This window comes from Orcinus orca, chromosome 5, assembly GCF_937001465.1.
Source record: "Orcinus orca chromosome 5, mOrcOrc1.1, whole genome shotgun sequence".
Lineage (NCBI taxonomy): Eukaryota > Metazoa > Chordata > Mammalia > Artiodactyla > Delphinidae > Orcinus > Orcinus orca.
The window spans coordinates 99,882,850-99,904,515 of record NC_064563.1 but is presented as its reverse complement, the minus strand read 5'-3'; the positions used below and the strand labels follow the sequence as shown (position 1 = coordinate 99,904,515).

At 37.4% G+C, this 21,666-nt stretch overlaps 1 protein-coding gene and 1 pseudogene across 1 annotated transcript in view; both read left to right on the top strand.

Moving 5' to 3' along the window:
* The window catches only part of ZPLD1 (zona pellucida like domain containing 1), a 481,064-nt gene that overhangs the window by 26,338 nt on the left and 433,060 nt on the right, over positions 1–21,666 (top strand). The gene's annotated exons all lie outside the window — the stretch shown is intronic.
* On the top strand, positions 8,746–14,426 carry LOC101288823 (tetratricopeptide repeat protein 8-like; annotated as a pseudogene).

Here is a 21,666-nt window from a genome sequence, read left to right as displayed (position 1 = left end):
TTATAGTAGTGAGTATCTGTTAATCCCTAGTTCCTAATTTATCCCTTCCTTCCGTTTCCTTTTTCCTAACCATAAGTTTGTTTTCTATGTCTGTGAACCTATTTCTGTTTTGTAAATAAGTTCATTTGTATCATTTTTTAGATTATACATATAAGTGATATCATATGATATTTGTCTTTCTCTGTCTGACTTACTTCACTTAGTATGAAGATCTCTAGGTCCATCCATGTTGCTGGAAAATGGCATTATTTCATCCTATTTTATGGCTGAGTAATATTCCATTGTATATATATATATATATATATATATATATATATATATATCTATCTATCTCACATCTTCTTTATCCATTCATTTGTCGATGGACACTTAGGTTGCTTCCATGTCTTGGCTGTTGTAAATAGTACTGCTATGACATTGGGGCACATGTATCTTTTCAAATTAGAGTTTTAATCTTTCCTGGATATATGCCCAGGAGTGGGATTGCTGGATCATACGGTAGCTCTGTTTTTAGTTTTTAAAGGAATCTCCATACTGTTTTTCATAGTGGTAACATCAATTTACATTCTCACGTAAAGAGTACAAGGGTACCCTTTTCTCCACACCCTCTTCAGCATTTGTTATTTGTAGACTTTTCGATGATGGCCATTCTGACCACTGTGAGGTGATACCTCATTGTAGTTCTGATTTGCATTTCTCTAATAATTAGTGATGCTGAACATATTTTCATGTGCTTTTTGGCCATCTGTATGTCTTCTTTGGAGAACTGTCTATTTAGATCTTCTGCCCATTTTTTGATTGGGTTTTTTTTTTTATATTGAGCTGTATAAGCTGCTTGTATATTTTGGAAATTAATCCCTTGTGAGTCACATCATTTGCAAATATTTTCTTCCATTCTGTAGGTTGTTTTTTTGTTTTGTTTATAGCTTCCTTTGCTGTACAAAAGCTTTTAAGTTTAGTTAGGTCCCATTTGTTTATTTTTGCTTTTATATCCTTTGCTTTAGGAGAAAGATCCAAAAAAATATTACTACAATTTATGCCAAAGAGTGTTCTGCCTATGTTTTCCTCTAGGAGTTTTATGGTTTCCGGTCTTACATCTAGGTCTTTAATCCATATTGAGTTTACTTTTGTGTATGGTGTTAGAGAATGTTCTAATTTTATGTTTTTACATGTAGCTGCCTGATTTTCCCAGAACCACTTATTGAAGAGACTGTCTTTTCTCCATTGTATATTCTTGCTTCCTTTGTTGTAGATTACTTGACTGTAAGTGGGTTAATTTCTGGGCTCCATATTCTGTTCCATTGATCTATATGTCTGTTTTTGTGCCAAATGATTAGTTTATTTTTAAAATGAGTCTTATGTAGAGTAAGTCCTCCAATACTGGCTTTTTTCAAGATTATTTTAGATATTCTAAGTCTTTTGCATATCTATGTAAGTTTTCGTGTCATAGTGTCAATTCCTACAAAGAAGTATGCCAGAATTTTTATTGCAATTGCACTGAATCAATAGATCATTTTGAAGAGAACTGATATTTTAACAACATTGAGTCTTCTAATCTGTGAACATGGTATGGTATATCCTTCCATCTCTTTAGGACTGATCTTCTTTAATTTCTCTTGGCAATATTTTGAAGCTTTTATGGGTGGCAGTCTCCCATAGCTTTTGTTAAATTTCTCTTAGTAGTTTGTGATTGAAAAAATTATTTTCCAGTTGTTCATTGCTAGAATATATAAAAATACAACTGAGGCTTTGGATCAACTCTGCAACTGTTACCAGAAAACTGGTTTATCTCTTGGAGGGTGTCAAGCCAAAAAACACAACAAAGCCAAAGATGGGGAGAAAGTGATGCCAAAAACTCGGCCTCTGTGCACTGGTGCTGAATTGAATCTCGGAGACGGAGTTTTGGGTGAAGTAGAAAAGAATAGCTTTATTGTTTTGCCAGGCAAAGGGGGAAACAGCGGACTCATGCCCTCAAAACCGTGTGTCCCAACCCAGGGGGATTTGGTGAGGAATTTTATAGCAATGGTTCAAGGGTGGGGTTGCCAATAAGGATCAGGGTGTGTACAGGGCCTGCACTCCTTTAATGTGTCCTTAGGTGGTTTCCTGATGAGCTTCTGTGGTTCTCAATGTTATCAAACTGTGACGTTCTCTCTGGAATGAAGAATGTTCCTCAAGTAGTTAACATTGTCTATTTTGATGGGGGTTTAGTTCTGCAGAAGACCTCAAAGATATTGTTATGTGTATTCCTTGAGGTGGAACCAGGACACCACTGCCTCAAGGCTACACTATTGTTTTTTGACTGCTCCTGCCTTGTCTCTGCATCCCCACCCTTCCCTGATTAGCAAATGTTTGAACCTGCCCTTTGGAACTCAGGGAAGGTCATGGAGGCTGAAGCCTATTCCCTACAAACAAGAATCAGGGGACCCAGAAAGGCTTCCATGTTCAGGAGCCCCACAGGGTCCTACTTGGTTTCAAAGGGAAGATTTATTACTACTTGTAGCAAGTAAGGAGAACACTGGGGATCTTTCCCAAAGCAGTGTCTCCCTGAACAGCAAGATTGGAGAAGTTTTAAGCTAAGGGAACATGCATATTCATGAAGGGGCTTGGGTGGTTGACAGAGTCCAAGCTTTAGTTGATTCAAGTCAGAAGGCTCAGAAAAGGTCAACATCATCATTATTATTTTTTTAAAAATCTGTATTCTTGAGGGAAGTTTGTCTGTAATTTTATCTCCTTAAATAGTGCTTGTTTTATTTTATTAGAATTATGCCTGTCTTTATGTGATGACTTGGAAATTGTTCCTTCCCTCCTCTAGTTTTTGAAAGAAGTTTTATAGAATTGGCATTATTTCCTTATTAAATGTTTGATAGAATTCACCATCAAAGCTATTGGGCCCTAGCAGTTTTTAAATTAAAAATTTGATATTAAAAAATCCCAGATATAAGGCTATTCAGATTTTCTATTTGTTTTGTCATTTGTTTAAAAATATTTTGCTTTTTAAAAAATTTCTCTTTTATTTTTTGGCCATACTACATGGTGTGTGGGATCTTAATTCCCCAACCAGGGTTCAAACACATGCCCCCTATAATGGAAGGGCAGAGTCCTAACTACTGGACCACCAATGAATTCCCTTGTTTTGTCAGTTTTGATAAGTTATGTCATTGTGTCCTACCCGCCTCTTGATGGTGATGTTCTTGGCTGGGAGTGCCTGAGGCACTCACCCCGCCCTACAGAACCCTCCCCTACCCTCACTCACAGAACACTCCCCTCACCCTCACCAGTATTGTGGCTGGGCCAATGTTGTTGGGCTGGCCCTTATGGTTCTTATTATGACTGCATGATGCACTTCAGCAAGAAATGATCAGGGAACTTTTAAGAATAAGATTTATTACTCACAGGTCCTGGCGGGTACACAACATGCCTGAGGGCCACACAGCAAGGTCTTGGAGAAAGAGAAAGAGAGAGGAAACCTGGAGATCTGCCTCTATTAGAGTCTGAGAGTAAGATGTCTAGGGCTTTGTGAGTTCACTCTTTATTGGTGAATTTAAAGCATAAGAGTGGGAATTAGGGAAAGGCAGGGGTCACTAAAGTGGTCAGTTATCTAGGCTACCTAGGGCTTTATAAAAGGGGAATTTCATCAGTAGGAGTAGCCTAGTTTCTTATCTAGTTATTTTGCTCTGTCATACAGCTGGCAATATGTTTATTTGTGATAGATATCTTTGAAATGGATGCCTCAGCAATGAAAAGCTTAATGTCAGGCACTTAACATTACAATTAAAAACTTAATGTCAGGCATGTACACAACACATGTTTTTCAAGAAATGTGTGTATTTCATGTAAGTTGTTATACATATTGGCAAAATGTTGTTCAAAATAACAACTTGTTGGACTTCCCTAGTAGAGCAGTGGTTAAGAATCTGCCTGCCAATGCAGGGGACACGGGTTTGAGCCCCGGTCTGGGAAGATCCCACATGCCGTGGAGCAACTAATTCCGTGTGCCACAACTGCTGAGCCCACGCACCGAGAGCCTGTACTCCACAGCAAGAGAAGCCACTGCAATGAGAAGCCTGTGCACCACAACGAAGAGTAGCCCCCACTCGCCACAACTAGAGAAAACCTGCACACATCAACGAAGACCCAATGCAGCCAAAAATAAATATAAATAATTTATTAAAAACCCCTAAATTCTTATTATTTTTAATATCTGTAGGATCTGTAATAAGGAACCTTCTTTCTTTTCTAATATTTGGAGATTTTATCTTCTTTCTTTTTCTTAATTTCTCTTGCTAGAGATTTATCAGTTTTATTAATCTTTAAAGAGACTCTTGACCTTATTAATTTTTTCTATTATTCTGCATTTTCTGCTTTGTTTTCTGTTCTTGTTTTTACTTCTTTTCTTCTAGATACTTTGAATTTTATTTTCTCTTTCTTTTCCTTTAAACTAGCTTCTTAAGGTAGAAACATAGATTTTTTTTAAAAAAAAATTTAATTTTATTTATTTATTTTTTATACAGCAGTTTCTTATTAGTTATCTATTTTATATATATTAGTGTATATATGTCACTCCCAATCTCCCAATTCACCCCACCACCACCACCACCCCTCACGTTCCCCTCTTGGTGTCCATACATTTGTTCTCTACATCTATGTCTCTATTTCTGCCTTGGAAACTGGTTCATCTGTACCATTTTTCTAGATTCCACATATATGCGTTAATATATGATATTTGTTTTTCTCTTTCTGACTTCACTCTGTATGACAGACTCTAGGTCCATCCATGTCTCTATAAATGACTCAATTTCATTTCTTTTTATGACTAATACTCCATTGTATATATGTACCACATCTTCTTTATCCATTCGTCTGTTGATGGGCATTTAGGTTGCTTCCGTGACCTGGCTATTGTAAATAGTGCTGCAATGAACATTGGAGTGCATGTGTCTTTTTGAATTATGGTTTTCTCTGGGTATATGCCCTGTAGTGAGATTGCTGGGTCATATGGTAATTCTATTTTTAGTTTCTTAAGGAACCTCCATAATGTTCTCCATAGTGGCTGTATCAATATACATTCCCACCAACAGTGCAAGAGGGTTCCCTTTTCTCCACACCCTCTCCAGCATTTTTTGTTTGTAGATTTTCTGATGATGGCCATTCTAACTGGTGTGAGGTGATACCTTAGTGCAGTTTTGATTTGCATTTCTCTAATAATTAGTGACATTGAGCAGCTTTTCATGTGCCTCTTGACCATCTGTATGTCTTCTTTGGAGAGATGTCTATTTAGGTCTTCTGCCCATTTTTTGATTGGGTTATTTGTTTTTTCAATATTGAGCTGCATGAGTTATTTATATATTTTAGAGATTAATCCTTTGTCCGTTGATTCATTTGCAAATATTTTCTCCCGTTCTGAGGGTTGTCTTTTCGTTTTGTTAATAGTTTCCTTTGTTGTGCAAAAGATTTTAAGTTTCATTAGGTCCCATTTGTTTATTTTTGTTTTTATTTCCATTACATTAGGAGGTCCGTCAAAAAAGATCTTGCTGAGATTAATGTCAAAGAGTGTTTTTCCTATGTTTTCCTCAAAGAGTTTTATAGTGTCCAGTCTTACATTTAGGTTTTTAATCCATTTTGAGTTTATTTTTGTGTATGGTGTTAGGGAGTGTTCCAACTTCATTCTTCTACATGTAGCTGTGCAGTTTTCCCAGCACCACTTATTGAAGAGACTGTCTTTTCTCCATTATAAATCCTTGCCTCCTTTGTCATAGATTAATTGACCACAGGTGTGTTGGTTTATCTCTGGGCTTTCTATCGTGTTCCATTAATCTATATTTCTGTTTTTGTGCCAGTACCATATTGTCTTGATTACTGTGGCTTTGTAGTATAGTCAGAAGTCAGGGAGTCTCATTCCTCCAGCTCCTTTTTTTTCCCTAAAGACTGCTTTGGCTATTTGGGGTCTTTTGTGTCTCCACAGAAATTTTAAGATTTTTTGTTCTAGTTCTGTAAAAAATGTCACTAGTAATTTGATAGGGATTTCATTGAATCTGTAGATTGCTTTGGGCAGTATGGTAATTTTCACAATATTGATTCTTCCAATCCAAGAACATGGTATATCTCTCCATCTACTTGTGTCATCTTTGATTTCTTTCATCAGTCTCTTATAGCTTGTTGAGTACAGGTCTTTTACCTCCTTAGGTAGGTTTATTCCTAGGTATTTTCGTCTTTTTTGTGGCAATGGTGAATGGGATTGTTCCCTTAATTTCTCTTTATGATTTTTCATTGTTAGTGTATAGGAATGCAAGAGATTTCTGTGCATTAATTAATTAATTTTTGTGTGTGTGTGTGTGGTACATGGGCCTCTCACTGTTGTGACCTCTCCTGTCGCAGAGCACAGGCTCCGGATGTGCAGGTTCAGCGGCCATGGCTCACAGGCCCAGCCGCTCCACGGCATGTGGGATCTTCCTGGACCGGGGCACAAACCCATGTCCCCTGCATTGGCAGGCAGACTCTCAACCACTGCGCCACCAGGGGAGCCCAAGTGCATTAATTTTGTATCCTGCAACTTTACCAAATTCATTGATTAGCTCTAGTAGTTTTCTGGTAGCATCTTTAGGATTCTCTATGTATAGTATCATATCATCTGCAAACAGTGACAGTTTTACTTCTTCTTTTCCAATTTCTCTTCCTTTTATTTCTTTTTCTTCTCTGATTGCCATGCCTAGGACTTCCACAACTATGTTGAATAATAGTGATGAGAGTGGACATCCTTGTCTTGTTCCTGATCTTAGAGGAAATGCTTTCAGTGTTTCACCATTGAGAATGATGTTTGCTGTGGGATTATCGTATATGGCCTTTATTATGTTGAGGTAGGTTCCCTCTATGCCCACTTTCTGGAGAGTTTTTATCATAAATGGTGTTGAATTTTGTCAAAAGCTTTTTCTGCATCTATTGAGATAATCATATGGTTTTTATTTTTCAATTTGTTAATATGGTGTATCACACTGATTGATTTGCGTATATTGTAGAATTCTTGCATCCTTGGGATAAATCCCACTTGGTCATGGTGTATGATCCTTTTAATGTGCTGTTGGATTCTGTTTGCTAGTATTGTGTTGGGGATATTTGCATCTATGTTCATCAGTGATATGGGTCTGTAATTTTCTTTTTTTGTAGTATCTCTGTCTGGTTTTGGTATCAGGGTGATGGTGGCCTGATAGAATGACTTTGGGAGTGTTCCTTCTTCTGCAATTTTTTGGAAGAGTTTTAGAAGGATGGTGTTAGCTCTTCTTTAAATGTTTGATAGAATTCATCTGTGAAGCCATCTGGTCTTGGACTTTTGTTTGCTGTAAGATTTTTAATCATAGTTTCAATTTCATTACTTGTGATTGGTCTGTTCATATTTTCTATTTCTTCCTGGTTCAGTCTGGAAGGTTATACCTTTCTAAGAATTTGTCCATTTCTTCTAGGTTGTCCATTTTACTGGCATAGAGTTGCTTGTAGTAATCTCTTATGATGCTTTGTATTTCTGCAATGTCCATTGTAACTTCTCCTTTGTCATTTCTAATTTTATTGATTTGAGTCCTCTCCCTCTTTTTCTTGATGAGTCTGGCTGAAGGTTTATCAATTTTGTTTATCTTCTCAAAGAACCAGTTTTTAGTTTTATTGATCTTTGCTATTGTTTCTATTTCATTTATTTCTCCTCTGATCTTTATGATTTCTTTCCTTCTACTAGTTTGGGTTTTGTTTGTTCTTCTTTCTCTAGTTCCTTTAGATGTAAGGTTAGATTGCTTACTTGAGATTTTTCTTGTTTCTTGAGGTAGGAATGCATTGCCATAAACTTCCCTCTTAGAAGTGTTTTTGCTGCATCCCATAGGTTTTGGATCATCGTCTTTTCGTTGTAATTTGTCTGTAGGTATTTTCTGATTTCCTCTTTGATTTCTTCAGTGATCTCTTGGTTATTTAGTAATGTATTGTTTATACTCCATGTGTTTGTGTTTTTTCATTTTTTTCCATGTAATTGATTTTTAATCTCATAGTGTTGCAGTCAGAAAAAATACTTGATATGATTTCAATTTTCTTAAATTTACTGAGGCTTGATTTGTGACCCAAGATGTGATCTATCCTGGATAATGTTCCATGTGCACTTGAGAAGAAAGTGTATTCTGTTGCTTTTGGATGGAATGTCCTATAAATATCAATTAAATCTGTGTGGTCTATTGTGTCATTTAAAGCTTGTGTTTCTCTAATTTTCTGTCTGGATGATCTGTCCATTGGTGTAAGTGAGGTGTTAAAGTCTTCCACTACTATTATGTTACTGTTGATTTCCTCTTTTATAGCTGTTAGCAGTTGCCTTATGTATTGAGGTGCTCCTATGTTGGGTGCATATATATTTATAATTGTTATATCTTCTTCTTGGATTGATCCCTTGGTCATTATGTAGTGTCCTTCCTTTTCTCTTGTAATATTTTTATTTTAAAGTCTATTTTATCTGATATGAGTATGGCTACTCCAGCTTTCTTTTGATTTTTATATGCTATCAAAATCTTTTTCCATCCCCTCACTTTCAGTCTGTATGTGTCCTTAGGTGCGAAGTTGGTCTCTTGTAGACAGCATATATATGGGTCTTGTTTTTGTATCTATTCAGTGAGCCCGTGTCTTTTGGTTGGAGCATTTAATCCATTCACATTTAAGGTAAATATCAATATATATATTTTATGACCATTTTCTTAATTGTTGTGGGTTTCTTTGAGTCGGTCCTTTTCTTCTCTTGTGTTTCCCACTTAGAGAAGTTCCTTTAGCATTTGTTGTAGAGCTGGTTTAGTGGTGCTGAATTCTCTTAGCTTTTGCTTTTCTGTAAAGCTTTTGAATTCTCCATCAAAACTGAATGAGATCCTAGCTGGTTAGAGTAATCTTGGTTGTAGGTTCTTCCCTTTCATCACTTTAGATATATCGTGCCGCTCACTTCTGGCTTGTAGAGTTTCTGCTGAGAATTCAGCTGTTAACCTTATGGGAGTTCCCTTGTATGCTATTTGTCGTTTTTCCCTTGTTGCTTTCAATAATTTTTCTTTGTCTTTAATTTTTGTTAATTTGATTACTATATGTCTCGGCATGCTTCTCCTTGGGTTTATCCTGCCTGGGACTCACTGCACTTCCTGGACTTGGGTGGCTATTTCCTTTCCCATGTTAGGGAGGTTTTCGACTATAATCAATATTCAATTGATTCAAATATTTTCAAATATTCAAATATTTTCTTGGGCCCTTTCTCTCTGTCTTCTCCTTCTGGGACCCCTGTAATGAGAATGTTGTTGCATTTAATGTTGTCCCAGAGGTATCTTAGGCTGTCTTCATTTCTTTTCATTCTTTTTTCTTTATTCTGTTCCATGGCAGTGATTTCCCCCATTCTGTCTTCCAGGTCACTTATCTGTTCCTCTGCCTCAGTTATTCTCTATTATTTCCTTCTAGTGTATTTTTCATTTCAGTTTTTGTATAGTTCATCTATGTTTGTTCTTAATTTTTCTAGCTCTTTGTTAAACATTTCTTGCATCTCCTTGATCTTTGCTTCCATTCTTTTTCCAAGGTCCTGGATCATCTTCACTATCATTCTGAATTCTTTTTCTAGAAGGTTGGCTATCTTCACTTCATTTAGTTGTTTTTCTGGGGTTTTATCTTGTTCCTTCATCTGGTTCATAGTCCTCTGACTTTTCATTTTGTCTGTCTTTCTGTGAATGTGGTTTTCATTCCACAGGCTGCAGAATTGTAGTTCTTCTTGCTTCTGCTGTCTGCCCTCTGGTGGATGAGGCTATCTAAGAGGCTTGTTCAAGCTTCCCAATGAGAGGGACTGGTAGAGCTGGGTGTTGCTCTGGTGGGCAGAGCTCAGTAAAACTTTAATCCACTTGTTTGCTGATGGGTGGGGCTGGGTTCCCTCCCTGTTGGTTGTTTGACCTGAGGTGATCCAGCACTGAAGCCTACCCGGCTCTTTGGTGGGGCTAATGGCAGACTCTTGGAGGGCTCATGCCAAGGAGTATTTCCCTGAACTTCTGCTGCCAGTGTCCTTGTCCCTATGGTGAGCCAAGCCACCGCCTGCCTCTGCAGGAGACCCTCCAACACTAGCAGGTAGGTCTGGTTCAGTCTCCTATGGAGTTACTGCTCCTTCCCTCAGGTCCTGATGCACACACTACTTTGTGTGTGGCCTCCAAGAGTGGACTCTCTGTTTCCCCAAGTCCTGTTGAAATCCTGCAATCAAATCCCACTAACCTTCAAAGTCTGATTCTCTAGGAATTCCTACTCCCGCTGCCAGACCCCCAGGTTGGGAAGCCTGAATTGGGGCTCAGTACTTTCAGTCCTGTTGGTGTACCTCTGTGGTATAAGTGTTCTCCATTTTGTGAGTCACCCACCCAGTGGTTGTGAGATTTGATATTATTGTGATTGGGCCCCTCCTTCCATCTCATTGCAACTTCTCCTTTGTCTTTGGATGTGGGGTATCATTTTTGGTGAGTTCCGGCATCTTCTTGTTGATGATTGTTCAGTAGTCAGTTGTGATTCCAGTGCTCTCCCAAGAGGGAGTGAGTGTATGTCCTTCTACTCTGCCATCTTGAACCAATCTCTGAAACACAGATTTTTATACCTTTCTTCTTTTCTAAATAGGAACTGAAAATACTAGCAAACAGAATCCAACAGCACATTAAAAGGACCATACACCATGATCAAGTGGGGTTTATCCCAGGAATGCAAGGAATTTTCAATATACGGAAAACAATCAAGTGATAAACCATATTAAAAAATTGAAGGAGAAAAACCATATGATTATCTCAATAGATGCAGAAAAAGCATTTGATAAAAATCAACACCCATTTATGATAAAAACCCTCCAGAAAGTAGGCATAGAGGGAACTTACCTCACCATAAAAGAGGCCATACATGACAAACCCACAGCCAAAATCGTTCTCAATGGTGAAAAATGGAAACCATTTCCTCTAGGATCAGGAACAAGACAAGGTTGTCTACTCTCACCAGTATAATTCAACATAGTTTTGGAAGTTTTTGCCACAGCAATCAGAAAAGAAAAAGAAAAAAAGGAATCGAAATCAGAAAAGAAGAAGTAAGACTGTCACTGTTTGCAAATGACATGATACTTTACATAGGGAATCCTAAAGATGCTACCAGAAAACTACCAGAGCTAATCAATGAATTTGGTAAAGTAGCAGGATACAAAATTAATGCACAGAAGTCTCTTGCATTCCTATACATTAATGATGAAAAATCTGAAAGAGAAATTAAGGAAACACTTCCATTTACCACGGCAACAAAAAGAATAAAATACCTAGGAATAAACCTACCTAAGGAGACAAAAGACCTATATGCAGAAAACTATAAGACACGGATGAAAGAAATCAAAGATGATACAAACAGATGGAGGGATATATCATGTTCTTGGATTGGAAGAATCAACATTGTGAAAATGACTATACTGCCCAAAGCAATCTACAGATTCAATGCAATCCTTATCAAACCACAAATGGCATTTTTCACAGAAGTAGAACAAAAAATTTCACAATTTGTATGGAAACACAAAAGACCTTGAATAGCCAAAGCAATCTGGAGAAGGAAAAATGGAGCTGGAGGAATCAGGCTTCCGGACTTCAGACTATAGTACAAAGCACAGTAATCAAGACAGTATGGTACTGGCACAAAAACAGAACTATAGATTAATGGAACAGGATAGACAACCCAGAGATAAACCCACACACATATGGTCACCTTAATTTTGATAAAAGAGGCAAGCATATACAATGGAGAAAGAACAGCCTCTTCAATAAATGGTGCTGGGAAAACTTGACAGCTACATGTAAAAGAATGAAATTAGAACACTCCATAACACTATACACAAAAATAAACTCAAAATGGATTAAAGACCTAAATGTAAGGCCAGACACTATCAAACTCTTAGAGGAAAACATAGGCAGAACACTCTATGACATAAATCACAGCAAGATCCTTTTTGACCCATCTCCTAGAGAAATGGAAATAAAAACAAAAATAAACAAATGGGACCTAATGAAACTTCAAAGCTTTTGCACAGCAAAGGAAACCATAAACAAGACGAAAAGACAGGCCTCAGAATGGGAGGAAATATTTGCAAATGAAGCAACTGACAAAGGATTAATCTCCAAAATGTACAAGCAGCTCATGCAGCTCAATAACAGAAAAACAAACAACCCAATCCGAAAATGGGCAGAAGACCTAAATAGACATTTCTCCAAAGAAGATATACAGTTTGCCAACAAGCACATGAAAGGATGCTCAACATCACTAATCAGAGAAATGCAAATCAAAACTACAATGAGCTGCTCCTTGCCCCCCGCCCTCCCTGTGCTGGGCCCTGGTCTTTCGTGGCTGGTTCCCGGCTGCCATGGGCTTGGAGATGGAGCCGTTGCTCCTGGCCTGGAGCTATTTTAGGCACAGGAATTTCCAGCTCTGGGCAGATCTGTGCATGCAGATGCTGGAGAAGTCCCCTTATGACCAGATTGAGCATACTGAGGCACATGGTGAAGTAATGTGTACAAAGTTACAAAGCTGGCAGCCTGGATTTTAAAAGCACGAGCACTAGATGAAGTGGTGTACATAGATGAAATTGACGTAGATCAGGAAGGAATTGCAGAAATGATACTGAACAAAAATACTATTGCTCACATTCCATGTCCTGGAACATCTCTGAAACTCCCTGGAACTAACCAGACAGGAGGGCCTAGTCCAGCTGTCAGGCTAATCACTGAAGCTGAAATACCCATTATAGGTTTCCTTAGACCCAGCACACAAAGTGGAAGGCCAGGAACTATGGAATAGGCCATTAGAACACCCAGCACTGCCTACACAGCTTGCCCTATCACCAGCTCATCTGGAAGATTTTTTAGGCTGGGAATGGCTTCCATGCTTACAAGTCCTGATGGACCTTTTATAAATTTATCTAGACTGAATTTAACAAAGTATGCCCAGAAACCTAAATTGGCAAAGGCTTTGTTTGAGTATATCTTTCATCATGAAAATGATGTTAAGACTGTTGTGGATTTGGCTGCCCTTTCCACAGAGCATTCTCAGTACAAGGACTGGTGATGGAAAGTGCAGATTGGAGAATGTTACTACAGGTTAGGAATGTATCTTGAAGCAGAAAAACAATTTAAATCAGCCCTGAAGCAGCAGGAAATGGTAGATACTTTTCTCTACTTGGCAAAAGTTTACATCTCATTGAATCAACCTGTGACTGCTTTAAATCTTTTCAAACAAGGCTTAGATAAGTTTCCAGGAGAAGTAACCCTACTTTGTGGAATTGCCAGGATCTATGAGGAAATGAACAATATTTTATCAGCCACTGAATACTACAACGAGGTTTTGAAACAGGACAACACTCAGGTGGAAGCCATTGCATGCATTGGCAGCAACCATTTTTATTCTGATCAACCAGAAGTAGCTCTCTGGTTTTACAGGCGATTCCTGCAGATGGGTGTTTATAACTGCCAGCTTTTCAACAACCTGGGGCTCTGTTGCTTCTATGCCCAGCAGTATGATATGACTCTGACCTCATTTGAACATGCCTTTTCTCTGGCTGAAAATGAAGAGGAGGTAGCTGAGGTCTGGCACAACTTGGGACATGTAGCTGTGGGAATAGGAGATACGAATCTGGCCCATCAGTGCTTCAAGCTGGGTCTGGTTAACAACAATAACCATGCAGAGACCTACAACAACCTGACCATGCTGGAGATGCAGAAGGGCCATGTCGAACACGCAAGAGCACTGCACAGTTGCAAGCTGCTTCATCCTTAGCACCCCACATGTATGAGCTGCATTTTAATTTTGCAACAGTATCTGATAAGATGGGAGATCTACAGAGGAGCTATATTGCTGCTCAGAAGTCTGAAGCAGCATTTCCAGATCACCTGGGCACTTAACACTTTATTAAGCAGTTAAAGCAGCATTTTGCCATGCTGCGATTTTTCCTCGGACTAAAGATATTCTTATGGAGGGACATTATGCAAGGAAAACAGTAGCGTATATATATGTGTAGTACAAACATGTGCTTGATATTAGTGAAGGTGACATAAGGGAAATTAAACCAGGATATTTAAAACTTTATAATAATAACTTTATAAGATAATGTTTTAAAAGAAAGGATTTAAGCATTTGTAAACAGATTATGAAATCTACCACATTATATGGTAGATGTTTGTTTATAATGTTTATAAAACACTTTCATGAATTGACTCAAATTTTATAAATTCACATTTTTAATGTCCTTTATCTGACCATTAGCTATCATGTAGCTTAAAGGGTCTGAAATCTGCCTTTAAAATTGCACTTTTAGGACTAAAAGTGTATATATACTTATCCTTGGTAGAGACTTTAGAGATTAAAAATTGTACTTAAAGCTATTTTTTATCAAATGCTTTGTGAGATACTCTACATTTTCTTATATGTTTTAAAATAAATGTGTATAAAACACCAAAAAAAATTACAATGAGGTATCACCTCATACCAGTCAGAATAGCCATCATCAAAAAATGTACAAACAATAAATGCTGGCGAGGGTGTGGAGAAAAGGGAATTGTCTTGCACTTTTGGTGGGAATGAAAATCGATACAGCTACTATGGAGAACAGTAGGGAGGTTCCTTAAAAAACTAAAAATAGAACTACCATACAACCCAGCAATCCCACTACTGGGCATATGCACTGAGAAGACCATAATTCAAAAAGAGTCATGTACCACAATGTTCATTGCAGCTCTGTTTAAAATAGCCAGGACATGGAGGCAACCTAACTGTCCATCGACAGATGAATAGATAAAGAAGATGTGGCACATATATACAATGGAATATTAGTCAGCCATAAAAAGAAATAAAAGTGAGTTATTTGTAGTGAGGTGGCTGGATCTAGAGTCTGTCATACAGAGTGAAGTAAGTCAGAAAGAGAAAAACAAATACCATATGCTAACACATATATATGGAATCTTAAAAAAAAAAAAGGTTCTGAAGAACCTAGGAGCAGGACAGGAATAAAGACGCAGATGTAGAGAATGGACTTGAGGACACGGGGAGGGGGAAGTGTAAGCTGGGATGAAGTGCAAGAGTGGCATGGACATATATACACTACCAAGTGTAAAATAGCTAGTGGGAAGCAGCCACATAGCACAGGGAGATCAGCTCGGTGTTCTGTGACCACCTAGAGGGGTGGGACAGGGAGCGTGGGAGGGAGATGCAAGAGGGAGGAGATATGGGGATATATGCATATGTATAGCTGATTCACTTTATTATACTCCAATAAAGATGTTAAAAAATATAGGAACTGAAAACAGCACATTTAATTTTTTTAACATGTTTATTGGAGTAAAATTGCTTTACAGTGGTGTGTTAGTTTCTGCTTTATAACAAAGTTAATCAGCTATATGTATACATATATCCCCATATCTCTTCCCTCTTGCATCTCCCTCCCACCCTCCCTGTCCCACCCCTCTAGGTGGTCAGAGAACACCAAGCTGATCTCCCTGTGCAGTGTAGCTGCTTCCCACTAGCTATCTTATTTTATATTTTGTAGTGTATATACGTCCATACCACTCTCTCACTTCGTTCCAGCTTACCCTTCCCCCTCCCTGTGTCCTCAAGTCCATTCTCCATGTCTGCGTCTTTATTCCTGTCCTGCCCCTAGGTTCTTCCAAACCATTTTTATTTTTTATTACATTCCATATATATGTGTTAGCATATGGTATTTGTTTTTCTCTTTCTGACTTACTTCACTCTGTATGACAGACTTTAGGTCCAACCACCTCACTACAAATAACTTAATTTTGTTATTTTTTATGGCTGAGTAATATTCCATTGTACATATGTGCCACATCTTCTTTATTCATTCATCTGTCGATGGACACTTAGGTTGCTTCCATGTCCTGGCTATTGTAAACAGAGCTGCAGTGAACATTGTGGTACATGACTCATTTTGAATTATGGTTTTCTCAGGGTATATGCCCAGTAGTGGGATTGCTGGATCATATGGTAGTTCTACTTTCAGTTTTTTAAGGAACCTCCATACTGTTCTCCATAGCGGCTGTATTAATTTACATTCCCACCTACAGTGCAAGAGGGTTCCCTTTTCTCCACACCCTCTCCAGCATTTATTATTTGTAGATTTTTTGATGATGACCATTCTGACTAGTGTGAGTGATACTGTAGTTTTGATTTGCATTTCTCTAATGATTAGTGATGTTGAGCATCTTTTCATGTGTTTGTTGGCAATCTGTATATCTTCTTTGGAGAAATGTCTCTTTAGGTCTTCTGCCCATTTTTGGATTGGGTTGTTTGTTTTATTGATATTGAGCAGCATGGGCTGCTTGTAAATTTTGGAGATTAATCCTTTGTCAGTTGCTTCATTTGCAAATATTTTATCCCATTCTGAGGCCTGTCTTTTCATCTTGTTTATGGTTTCCTTTGCTGTGCAAAAGCTTTGAAGTTTCATTAGGTCCCATCCGTTTATTTTTGCTTTTATTTCCATTTCTCTAGGAGGTGAGTCAAAAAGGACCTTGCTGTGATTTATATCATAGAGTGTTCTGCCTATGTTTTCCTCTAAGAGTTTGATAGTGTCTGGCCTTACATTTAAGTCTTTAATCCATTTTGAGTTTATTTTTGTGTATGGTGTTAGGGAGTGTTCTAATTTCATTCTTTTACATGTAGCTGTCAAGTTTTCCCAGCACCACTTATTGAAGAGACTGTCTTTTCTCCTTTGTATATTCTTGCCTCTTTTATCAAAATTAAGGTGGCCATATGTGCATGGGTTTATCTCTGGGCTTTCTATCCTGCTCCATTGATCTATATTTCTGCTTTTGTGCCAGTACCATACTGTCTTGCTTACTGTAGCTCTGTAGTATACTCTAAAGTCCGGGAGCCTGATTCCTCCAGCTCCATTTTTCTTTCTCAAGATTGCTTTCACTATTTGGGATCTTTTGTGTTTCCATACGAATTGTGAAATTTGTTGTTCTAGTTTTGTGAAAAATGTCATTGGTACTTTGATAGGGATTTTTTGAATCTGTAGATTGCTTTGGGTAGTATAGTCATTTTCACAATGTTGATTTTCCAATCCAAGTCATGGTATATCTCTCCATCTGTTTTTATCATCTTTAATTTCTTTCATCCGTGTCTTATAGTTTTCTGCATACAGGTCTTTTGTCTCCTTAGGTAGGTTTATTCCTAGGTATTTTATTGTTTTTGTTGCAGTGGTAAATGGGATTGTTTCTTTAATTTCTCTTTCAGATCTTACATTGTTAGTGTGTAAGAATGCAGGAGGTTTCTGTGCATTAATTTTGTATCCTGCTACTTTACCAAATTCATTGATTAGCTCTAGTAGTTTTCTGGTAGCGTTTTTAGGATCTCTATGTGTAGTATCATGTCATCTGCAGTGACAGCTTTACTCCTTTTCTGATCTGGATTATTTTTGTTTCTTTTTCTTCTCTGATAGCTGTGGCTAAAACTTCCAAAACTATGTTAAATAAATAATAGTGGTGAGAGAGGACAACGTTGTCTTGTCCTGATCTTAGAAGAAATGGTTTCTGTTTTTCACCCCTGGCAGCGATGATGGCTGTGGGTTTGTCATATATGGCCTTTATTACGTTGAGGTAAGTTCCCTCTATGCCTACTTTCTTGAGTGTTTTTATCATAAATGAATGTTGAAATTTGTTGAAAGCTTTTTCTACATCTATTGAGATGATCATATGGTTTTTCTGCTTCAGTTTGTTTATATGGTTTATCACATTGATTGATTTGCCTATATTGAGGAATCCTTGAATTCCTGGGATAAACTCCACTGGATCATGGTGTATGATCCTTTTAATGTGCTGTTGGATTCTGTTTGCTAGTATTTTGTTGAGGATTTTTGTATCTATGTTCATGAGTGATATTGGCCTGTAATTTTCTTTCTTTGTGCCATCTTTGTCTGGTTTTGGTATCAGAATGATGGTGGCCTCATCGATTGAGTTTGGGAGTGTTCCTCCTTCTGCTGTATTTTGGAAGAGTTTGAGAAGGATAGGTGTTAAGTCTTCTCTAAATGTTTGATAGAATTTGCTTGTGTAGCCATCTCATCCTGGGCTTTTGTTTGTTGGAAGATTTTTAATCACAGTCTCAATTTCAGTGCTTGTGATTGGTCTGTTATATTTTCTATTTCTGAGACTGGTTCAGTCTCAGAAGGTTGTGCTTTCTAAGAATTTGTCCATTTCCTCCAGGTCGTCCATTTTATTGGTGTATATTTGCTTGTAGTAGTCTCTCATGATCCTTTGTATTTCTGCAGTGTCAGTTGTTACTTCTTTTTCATTTCTAATTCTTTTGATTTGAGTCATCTCCCTTGTTTTCTTGATGAGTCTGGCTAATGGTTTATCAATTTTCTTTATCTTCTCTAACAGCCAGCTTTTAGTTTTACTGATCTTTGCTATCATTTCCTTCATTTCTTTTTCATTTATTTCTGATCTGATCTCTATGATTTCTTTCCTTCTGCTAACTTTGGGTTTTCTTTTTTTGTTCTGCTTTCTCTAATTCTTTACATGTATGGTTAGGTTGTTTATTTGAGATGTTTCTTATTTCTTGAGGTAGGACTGTATTGCTCTAAACTTCCCTGTTAGAATTGCTTTTGCTGGATCCCATTGGTTTTGAGTTGTCATGTTTTCATTGTCATTTGTTTCTAGGTATTTTTTGATTTCCTCTTTGAGTACTTCAGTGATCTCTTGGTTATTTAGTAGTGTATAGGTTAACCTCCATGTTTTTGTATTTTTTACAGATTTTTTCCCTGTAATTGGAATCTGGTCTCATAGTGTTGTGGTCAGAAATGATACTTGATATGATTTCAATTTTCTTAAATGTACCAATGCTTGATTTGTGACCCAAGGTATGATCTATCCTGGAGAATGTTCTATGAGCGCTTGAGAAGAAAGTGTCTTCTATTGTTTTTGTATGGAATATCCTATAAATATCAGTTAAGTCCATCTTGTTTATTGTATCATTGAAAGCTTGTGTTTCCTTATTTATTTTCATTTTGGATGATCTGTCCATTGGTGAATGTGAGGTTTTAAAGTCCCCTATTATGATTGTGTTACTTTCTATTTCCCCTTTTATGGCTGTTAATATTTGCTTTATGTATTTTAATGCTCCTATATTGAGTGCATAAATTTTTACAACTGTTATGTCTTCTTCATGGATTGAACCCTTGATCATTATGTCGTGTCCTTCTTTATCTCTTATAATAGTCTTTATTTTAAAGTCTATTTTGTCTGATATAAGAATTGCAACTCCAGCTTTTTTTGATTTCCATTTGCATGGAATATCTTTTTCCATCCCCTCACTTTCAGTCTGTATGTGTCCCAGGGCTGACGTGGGTCTCTTGTAGACAGCATATATATGGGTCTTGTTTTTTTCCATTCAGCCAGTCTATGACATTTGGTTGGAGCATTTAATCCATTTACATTTAAGGTAGTTATTGATATTTATGTTCCTATTACCATTTTCTTAATTTTTTTGGGTTTGTTATTGTAGGTGTTTTCCTTCTCGTGTGTTTCCTGCCTAAAGAAGTTCCTTTAGCATTTGCTGTAAAACTGGTTTGGTGCTGCTGAATTTTCTTAGCTTTTGTTTGTCTGTAAAGTTTTTAATTTCTCCATGAAATCTGGATGAGATCCTTGCTGGATAGAGTAACCTTGGTTGTAGTTTTTTCCCTTTCATCACTTTAAATATGGTCTGCCACTCCTTTCTGGCTTGCAGAGTTTTTGCTGAAAGATCAGCTGTTAACCTAATGGGGATTCTCTTGTATGTTATTTGATGTTTTTCCCTTGCTGCTTTTAATATTTTTTCTTTAATTTAATTTTTGATAGTTTGATTAATATGTGTCTTGTGTTTCTCCTTGGATTTATCCTGTATGTGACTCTCTGTGCTTCCTGCACTTGATTAACTATTTCCTTTTCCATATTAGGGAAGTTTTCAACTATAATCTCTTCAAATACCTTCTTAGTCCCTTTCTTTTTCTCTTCTTCTTCTGGATCCCCTATAATTTGAATATTGGTGCATATAATATTGTTCCAGAGGTCTCTGGGACTGTTCTCAATTCTTTTTATTCTTTTTCTTTATTCTGCTCTGTGGTAGTTTTTTCCATTATTTTCTCTTCTAGGTCATTTCTCTGTTCTTCATCAGTTATTCTGCTATTGATTTCTTCTAGAGAATTTTTAGTTTCATTTATTGTGTTATTCATCATTGTTTGTTTGCTCTTTAGTTCTTCTAGGTCCTTGTTAAACCTTTCTTGTATTTTCTCCATTCTATTTCCAAAATTTTGGATCATCTTTACTATCATTACTCTGAATTCTTTTTCAGATCGACTGCCTATTTCCTCTTTGTTTGTTTGGTCTGGTGGGTTTTTGCCTTGCTCCTTCATCTGCTGTGTGTTTATCTGTCTTCTCATTTTGCTTAACTTACTGTGTTTGGGGTCTCCTTTTCACAGGCTGCAGGTTGGTAGTTACCATTGTTTTTGATGTCTGCCCCCAGTGGCTAAGGTTGGTTCAGTGGGTTGTGTAGGCTTCCTGGTGGAGGGGACTGCTGCCTGTGTTCTGGTGGATGAGGCTGGATCTTATCTTTCTGGTGGGCAGGACCACATCCGTTGGTGTGTTTTGGAGTGTCTGTGACCTTATTATGATTTTAGGTAGCTCTCTGCTAATGGATGTGGTTGTGTTCCTGTCTTGCTAGTTGTTTGGCATAGGGTGTCCAGCAATGTAGCTTGCTGGTCATTGAGTGGAGCTGGGTCTTAGTGTTGAGATGGAGATCTCTGGGAGAGCTTTTGCTGTTTGATATTACGTGGAGCCACGAGTTGTCTGGTGGACCAATATCCTGAACTCAGCTCTCCCACCTCAGAGGCACAGGCCTCACACCTGGCTAGAGCACCAAGACCCTGTCAGCCACATTGCTCAGAAGGAAAGGCAGAAAAAATAAAGAGAGAAAGAAAAAATAAAATAAAGTGAAAAGTAAAAAAATTATTAAAAATTAAAGAAATTTAAAAGGTAATAAATAAAGAAAGAAAGAATGATAGAAGAGAGCAACCAAACCAAAAAACAAATCCACCAATGGTAACAAGCGCTAAAAACTATACTAAGAAAACAAAAAATCTGGACAGACAGAACCCTAGCACAAATGGTAAAAGCAATGCTATACAGAGAAAATCACACAAAAAGCATGCACTTACACACTCACAGAAAGAGAAAAAGGAAAAAAAAATCTTTAGGGAAGTCTAAGGTCTTCTGCTGGTGTTCAGTAGGTGTTCTGTAGGAGTTGTTCCATATGTAGATGTGTTTCTGATGTTTTTGTTGGGAGGAAGGTGATCTTCACGTCTTACTCCTCCACCATCTTGAAGGTCTCTGAAAACAGCACATTTTTAATTAAGTTTCTATCTATTTACTGTTAATATCATTAGAAATATGTTGGGTTTAACTCTATCACTTTGTGTTTGTTTTCTGTTTTCCTTTTATGCACCATTTTCTTCTTTCTCCTTTTCTATCTGTTCTTCTAAATTGAGTATATTTAGTATTCCATTTTGCCTCTGCTATTGACTTTAATTTATTACTGCTAACTTTCAAAAAATGTTCTTCTGCTTCACAAATTGTAAAAACCTTACAGTTTTCA